Source organism: Salvelinus fontinalis, chromosome 11, assembly GCF_029448725.1.
Source record: "Salvelinus fontinalis isolate EN_2023a chromosome 11, ASM2944872v1, whole genome shotgun sequence".
NCBI lineage: Eukaryota > Metazoa > Chordata > Actinopteri > Salmoniformes > Salmonidae > Salvelinus > Salvelinus fontinalis.
Genome location: NC_074675.1, coordinates 27,335,000 through 27,340,999, shown reverse-complemented (window position 1 = coordinate 27,340,999; position 6,000 = coordinate 27,335,000). Strand labels below are relative to the sequence as shown.

Below are 6,000 nucleotides of genomic sequence, written 5' to 3'. Positions count from 1 at the left end.
GTCATACTAGCCGGATTAATATGAATACATGATATGTTCCATGGAGACCACAGAATGAATAAGCTATTGAGTAACAGAAGATCAGAGACCATTGACAGCCATTTTACCAGTAGGTATAGTAACTTGTCATCTTTCATGTTCAACAACACACCAATCACATGTGACAACAGGAAAAACAGCAGGTCAAAAGCAAACTTACTGTAAATCAAGGAAGGTCTTTCCACATCACTAGAAATGGAAAGATAGCAACCCTGAGTGGGTTCAAAAAACCAACCTTTAAATTAACAGGCTAACATGCTAACCAATTGCACCACAGAGACTTGTGGTTGTACTGACCCTCAGCTGGCGAAAGTCTCATGGAAGATCACTACAAGTCAGGAAGGTTCACATCGCTACTATCTGAAAAATGTCATCCCTGGGTGGTGTCAAAGCACTAACCTTTAGATTGACAGTCAAACTCGCTAACTGATTGCACGAGAGAGGCTTGTGTTGGCATTGAGCCTCAGCAGGTCAAAGTCACAGGTAATCTCATTACAGGTCCAGGATATCACATTCACATCATGGAGCACAACAAACTGAAAAGTCTCGTCCCTGGGTGGGCTCGAACCACCAACCTTTAGATTAACAGTCTAACGCGCTAACCAATTGCGCCACAGAGACTTGTGGTGTGCCTGACCCTGACACTTGATCGCTGGCCATCCGTGATCTCATCCAACTGTACATGGCGTTTACGAAACAACAACACTTTGTTCCAATGGTTGTGTCAACGTGCATCGAAAGTGCCGCAACATTTCCAAGTAAGTAGCCCTGTAGTTTTCTAACGTTTGTTCGCTTTTTGAATGGCCTTAAAAGGGCAGAAATGTAGGGCAATGTTCGTCAACGCAACATTTTATTAAAAGGCATCTGGCAGGAGTAAATTCAGCCACAATCACAAATGTAATTTGATAAATATATATTTTAAACAACTGCGTTTTCACGAATCTAATATATAATCACCAATCTCATTCAAAATAATTAGGGGACTGACCCCGGAAGAATGATGTAGTGGCGAGTCACTTTCATGGTGTATAGGCACACATGTACACACAAACACACACACACTGGACCAACATTGTCCTTCATGCGAGATACATTTAAATGCTAAGGTTTTTCATGCCAGATTGACATAATTTACATTGTCATACTAGCCGGATTAATATGAATACATGATATGTTCCATGGAGACCACAGAATGAATAAGCTATTGAGTAACAGAAGATCAGAGACCATTGACAGCCATTTTACCAGTAGGTATAGTAACTTGTCATCTTTCATGTTCAACAACACACCAATCACATGTGACAACAGGAAAAACAGCAGGTCAAAAGCAAACTTACTGTAAATCAAGGAAGGTCTTTCCACATCACTAGAAATGGAAAGATAGCAACCCTGAGTGGGTTCAAAAAACCAACCTTTAAATTAACAGGCTAACATGCTAACCAATTGCACCACAGAGACTTGTGGTTGTACTGACCCTCAGCTGGCGAAAGTCTCATGGAAGATCACTACAAGTCAGGAAGGTTCACATCGCTACTATCTGAAAAATGTCATCCCTGGGTGGTGTCAAAGCACTAACCTTTAGATTGACAGTCAAACTCGCTAACTGATTGCACGAGAGAGGCTTGTGTTGGCATTGAGCCTCAGCAGGTCAAAGTCACAGGTAATCTCATTACAGGTCCAGGATATCACATTCACATCATGGAGCACAACAAACTGAAAAGTCTCGTCCCTGGGTGGGCTCGAACCACCAACCTTTAGATTAACAGTCTAACGCGCTAACCAATTGCGCCACAGAGACTTGTGGTGTGCCTGACCCTGACACTTGATCGCTGGCCATCCGTGATCTCATCCAACTGTACATGGCGTTTACGAAACAACAACACTTTGTTCCAATGGTTGTGTCAACGTGCATCGAAAGTGCCGCAACATTTCCAAGTAAGTAGCCCTGTAGTTTTCTAACGTTTGTTCGCTTTTTGAATGGCCTTAAAAGGGCAGAAATGTAGGGCAATGTTCGTCAACGCAACATTTTATTAAAAGGCATCTGGCAGGAGTAAATTCAGCCACAATCACAAATGTAATTTGATAAATATATATTTTAAACAACTGCGTTTTCACGAATGTAATATATAATCACCAATCTCATTCAAAATAATTAGGGGACTGACCCCGGAAGAATGATGTAGTGGCGAGTCACTTTCATGGTGTATAGGCACACATGTACACACAAACACACACACACTGGACCAACATTGTCCTTCATGCGAGATACATTTAAATGCTAAGGTTTTTCATGCCAGATTGACATAATTTACATTGTCATACTAGCCGGATTAATATGAATACATGATATGTTCCATGGAGACCACAGAATGAATAAGCTATTGAGTAACAGAAGATCAGAGACCATTGACAGCCATTTTACCAGTAGGTATAGTAACTTGTCATCTTTCATGTTCAACAACACACCAATCACATGTGACAACAGGAAAAACAGCAGGTCAAAAGCAAACTTACTGTAAATCAAGGAAGGTCTTTCCACATCACTAGAAATGGAAAGATAGCAACCCTGAGTGGGTTCAAAAAACCAACCTTTAAATTAACAGGCTAACATGCTAACCAATTGCACCACAGAGACTTGTGGTTGTACTGACCCTCAGCTGGCGAAAGTCTCATGGAAGATCACTACAAGTCAGGAAGGTTCACATCGCTACTATCTGAAAAATGTCATCCCTGGGTGGTGTCAAAGCACTAACCTTTAGATTGACAGTCAAACTCGCTAACTGATTGCACGAGAGAGGCTTGTGTTGGCATTGAGCCTCAGCAGGTCAAAGTCACAGGTAATCTCATTACAGGTCCAGGATATCACATTCACATCATGGAGCACAACAAACTGAAAAGTCTCGTCCCTGGGTGGGCTCGAACCACCAACCTTTAGATTAACAGTCTAACGCGCTAACCAATTGCGCCACAGAGACTTGTGGTGTGCCTGACCCTGACACTTGATCGCTGGCCATCCGTGATCTCATCCAACTGTACATGGCGTTTACGAAACAACAACACTTTGTTCCAATGGTTGTGTCAACGTGCATCGAAAGTGCCGCAACATTTCCAAGTAAGTAGCCCTGTAGTTTTCTAACGTTTGTTCGCTTTTTGAATGGCCTTAAAAGGGCAGAAATGTAGGGCAATGTTCGTCAACGCAACATTTTATTAAAAGGCATCTGGCAGGAGTAAATTCAGCCACAATCACAAATGTAATTTGATAAATATATATTTTAAACAACTGCGTTTTCACGAATCTAATATATAATCACCAATCTCATTCAAAATAATTAGGGGACTGACCCCGGAAGAATGATGTAGTGGCGAGTCACTTTCATGGTGTATAGGCACACATGTACACACAAACACACACACACTGGACCAACATTGTCCTTCATGCGAGATACATTTAAATGCTAAGGTTTTTCATGCCAGATTGACATAATTTACATTGTCATACTAGCCGGATTAATATGAATACATGATATGTTCCATGGAGACCACAGAATGAATAAGCTATTGAGTAACAGAAGATCAGAGACCATTGACAGCCATTTTACCAGTAGGTATAGTAACTTGTCATCTTTCATGTTCAACAACACACCAATCACATGTGACAACAGGAAAAACAGCAGGTCAAAAGCAAACTTACTGTAAATCAAGGAAGGTCTTTCCACATCACTAGAAATGGAAAGATAGCAACCCTGAGTGGGTTCAAAAAACCAACCTTTAAATTAACAGGCTAACATGCTAACCAATTGCACCACAGAGACTTGTGGTTGTACTGACCCTCAGCTGGCGAAAGTCTCATGGAAGATCACTACAAGTCAGGAAGGTTCACATCGCTACTATCTGAAAAATGTCATCCCTGGGTGGTGTCAAAGCACTAACCTTTAGATTGACAGTCAAACTCGCTAACTGATTGCACGAGAGAGGCTTGTGTTGGCATTGAGCCTCAGCAGGTCAAAGTCACAGGTAATCTCATTACAGGTCCAGGATATCACATTCACATCATGGAGCACAACAAACTGAAAAGTCTCGTCCCTGGGTGGGCTCGAACCACCAACCTTTAGATTAACAGTCTAACGCGCTAACCAATTGCGCCACAGAGACTTGTGGTGTGCCTGACCCTGACACTTGATCGCTGGCCATCCGTGATCTCATCCAACTGTACATGGCGTTTACGAAACAACAACACTTTGTTCCAATGGTTGTGTCAACGTGCATCGAAAGTGCCGCAACATTTCCAAGTAAGTAGCCCTGTAGTTTTCTAACGTTTGTTCGCTTTTTGAATGGCCTTAAAAGGGCAGAAATGTAGGGCAATGTTCGTCAACGCAACATTTTATTAAAAGGCATCTGGCAGGAGTAAATTCAGCCACAATCACAAATGTAATTTGATAAATATATATTTTAAACAACTGCGTTTTCACGAATCTAATATATAATCACCAATCTCATTCAAAATAATTAGGGGACTGACCCCGGAAGAATGATGTAGTGGCGAGTCACTTTCATGGTGTATAGGCACACATGTACACACAAACACACACACACTGGACCAACATTGTCCTTCATGCGAGATACATTTAAATGCTAAGGTTTTTCATGCCAGATTGACATAATTTACATTGTCATACTAGCCGGATTAATATGAATACATGATATGTTCCATGGAGACCACAGAATGAATAAGCTATTGAGTAACAGAAGATCAGAGACCATTGACAGCCATTTTACCAGTAGGTATAGTAACTTGTCATCTTTCATGTTCAACAACACACCAATCACATGTGACAACAGGAAAAACAGCAGGTCAAAAGCAAACTTACTGTAAATCAAGGAAGGTCTTTCCACATCACTAGAAATGGAAAGATAGCAACCCTGAGTGGGTTCAAAAAACCAACCTTTAAATTAACAGGCTAACATGCTAACCAATTGCACCACAGAGACTTGTGGTTGTACTGACCCTCAGCTGGCGAAAGTCTCATGGAAGATCACTACAAGTCAGGAAGGTTCACATCGCTACTATCTGAAAAATGTCATCCCTGGGTGGTGTCAAAGCACTAACCTTTAGATTGACAGTCAAACTCGCTAACTGATTGCACGAGAGAGGCTTGTGTTGGCATTGAGCCTCAGCAGGTCAAAGTCACAGGTAATCTCATTACAGGTCCAGGATATCACATTCACATCATGGAGCACAACAAACTGAAAAGTCTCGTCCCTGGGTGGGCTCGAACCACCAACCTTTAGATTAACAGTCTAACGCGCTAACCAATTGCGCCACAGAGACTTGTGGTGTGCCTGACCCTGACACTTGATCGCTGGCCATCCGTGATCTCATCCAACTGTACATGGCGTTTACGAAACAACAACACTTTGTTCCAATGGTTGTGTCAACGTGCATCGAAAGTGCCGCAACATTTCCAAGTAAGTAGCCCTGTAGTTTTCTAACGTTTGTTCGCTTTTTGAATGGCCTTAAAAGGGCAGAAATGTAGGGCAATGTTCGTCAACGCAACATTTTATTAAAAGGCATCTGGCAGGAGTAAATTCAGCCACAATCACAAATGTAATTTGATAAATATATATTTTAAACAACTGCGTTTTCACGAATCTAATATATAATCACCAATCTCATTCAAAATAATTAGGGGACTGACCCCGGAAGAATGATGTAGTGGCGAGTCACTTTCATGGTGTATAGGCACACATGTACACACAAACACACACACACTGGACCAACATTGTCCTTCATGCGAGATACATTTAAATGCTAAGGTTTTTCATGCCAGATTGACATAATTTACATTGTCATACTAGCCGGATTAATATGAATACATGATATGTTCCATGGAGACCACAGAATGAATAAGCTATTGAGTAACAGAAGATCAGAGACCATTGACAGCCATTTTACCAGTAGGT

General features: G+C 41.5%; 5 non-coding genes across 5 annotated transcripts; all 5 read right to left on the bottom strand.

The window, feature by feature from the left end:
* Positions 1-586: 586 nt before the first annotated feature.
* On the bottom strand, positions 587-660 carry trnan-guu (transfer RNA asparagine (anticodon GUU)). Its single transcript has one exon. It is a non-coding gene; the product is annotated as a tRNA-Asn (tRNA).
* Positions 661-1,763: 1,103 nt separating this feature from the next.
* Positions 1,764-1,837, bottom strand: trnan-guu (transfer RNA asparagine (anticodon GUU)). Its single transcript has one exon. It is a non-coding gene; the product is annotated as a tRNA-Asn (tRNA).
* Positions 1,838-2,940: 1,103 nt separating this feature from the next.
* On the bottom strand, positions 2,941-3,014 carry trnan-guu (transfer RNA asparagine (anticodon GUU)). Its single transcript has one exon. It is a non-coding gene; the product is annotated as a tRNA-Asn (tRNA).
* A 1,103-nt stretch (positions 3,015-4,117) lies between these two features.
* Positions 4,118-4,191, bottom strand: trnan-guu (transfer RNA asparagine (anticodon GUU)). The gene has a single exon. It is a non-coding gene; the product is annotated as a tRNA-Asn (tRNA).
* A 1,103-nt stretch (positions 4,192-5,294) lies between these two features.
* trnan-guu (transfer RNA asparagine (anticodon GUU)) lies at positions 5,295-5,368 on the bottom strand. The gene has a single exon. It is a non-coding gene; the product is annotated as a tRNA-Asn (tRNA).
* Positions 5,369-6,000: the final 632 nt, after the last annotated feature.